The sequence below is a fragment of the Mercurialis annua genome, linkage group LG3 (genome assembly GCF_937616625.2).
Source record: "Mercurialis annua linkage group LG3, ddMerAnnu1.2, whole genome shotgun sequence".
In the NCBI taxonomy this organism is placed as follows: Eukaryota; Viridiplantae; Streptophyta; class Magnoliopsida; order Malpighiales; family Euphorbiaceae; genus Mercurialis; species Mercurialis annua.
This window is the reverse complement of record NC_065572.1, coordinates 53,619,423-53,621,243: the sequence shown is the minus strand read 5'-3', so window position 1 is coordinate 53,621,243 and position 1,821 is coordinate 53,619,423.

Genomic DNA, 1,821 nt, shown 5'->3' with positions numbered 1-1,821 from the left:
AAATCAAATCTGCATATTCATGTTGGGTCTGGACATAATACAAGATTTTGGTTTGATTTATGGGTGGGTAATGAAGCTCTTAATTCTTTATTCCCAAGTTTATTTAAACTCTGCCGTAATAAACAATCTGCAGTGGCAGATTTCTTCCTTGGTCAGCAGCAGCAACGGGACTGCTTCTCTTGGCAGAGACGCTTACGCATCGGAGAACAGGCTCAGTACAGCTCCCTGTTGGCTTTAATTCCTGCTCGTTCTTCTCCAGTCCGTCCGGATACTTTTGACTGGAATGGTAAGCATTTCTCCTCCTCTTTATTCAGACAGAATTGGCAAACTTCAGTCCGTCATGAAACCTCTATCATCGGCAGATTTTGGAAATTCAGAATTCCACCTCGCATTCATTTCTTTTTGTGGTTATTGGCTAGAGATAGGATCTCCTCTAATGCAGCTCTAGTTCAGCGTGGAGTTCTCCCGTCTCATTATTCTTCTTGTTTGCTTTGTTCGGAGGAGGAAACGAGCATTCATATTATTCTTCACTGTCGTTTTGCTTGGCATACTTGGAACTCTATTTTGATCTTATGTAATCTTCAATGGGCAGCCCCGTATTCTCTTCATCAGTTTTTCGACATTTGGAGTAATTTATCGAGCAAGCGTTATCGTTATCTTTGGCAAACTATCTGGTTTTTTGGAGTTTGGGAGTTGTGGAAAGCAAGGAACAAAAGAGTTTTTCGTCAAGAATTTGTGGATGTTAATTCTTTGATCTATTCCATTATTCTTAAAGCAGTCACTTACTACAAGGACAACAATTCGGATTTTGATTATTCGGCTAACGATGTTTATAGGAATTTGATTTTCTTCTGTAAATTTTTGTAGCCCTTTTCTTTCTTCGGAAAGCTTTTGCCTCCCACTGCTTTGTGGTTGTGCTAATATAATAATCATTTATCCAAAAAAATCTATACTATATATAAAAGCACGGTTGGGAGGGGGAGAGACAAATTTACTGAATAAACTTTTTTCAGTTTACTACTAAATAAATGTTTTATAGTCATTAACTAATTAGTTATTTAATTAATTACTATTGAGTTTTGTAGTCATTAACTAATTAGTTATTTAATTAATCATTATTATAATTAAAGTCCAAATTAGAATAGGTATCTAAATTATCTTCAATTTAGTTTTTAGTATGTAAAAAATAACTAAATTGTCCCTAAATTAGTAGAAATACCTATTTTTTAGTTTGATTGAACTACAAAATTAAAATACTGTATTTGGTCAATATATTATTATTTTTATTTCTATCTTATTATTTTTAAGATATTATTAATAAAATTAATAAAATTAAGTTAATTATTTAATTATGGTTATTAAAACCAAAAGAAGAATAAATTCAGTATGAAAAAAAATTTAATAACCGAATATATTATATTTACTTTTATAAAAGTTTTTAATTAATTTAATATTAATTATAAATAAAAAATTGATATAATTATAATAAATTTACTAATATGTTCATTGACGAGTAATTACGTTACGAGCCACGTGCATAGCACGTAATGCGAAACTAGTGTATATAAAGGACAGTCAGATTCCAAAAAAGAAAAAGACTAAGTCATACTATTGAACAAAAAGTAAATTATATTATTTTTCCATCCACATCTTCCTTTCAAATTTCCAATAAAGACATGACCAAATTAATTTTAAAATTTTATTTACAGAACTAAAATCGGATCTTTCAAAAAAAAATTAAAATCGGAAAAAAATGACCAACCACTAAAGAAAAAAAAAACAATTAATTTTTTTTGGAAAGGGATAAAAAGAAAATTGAAA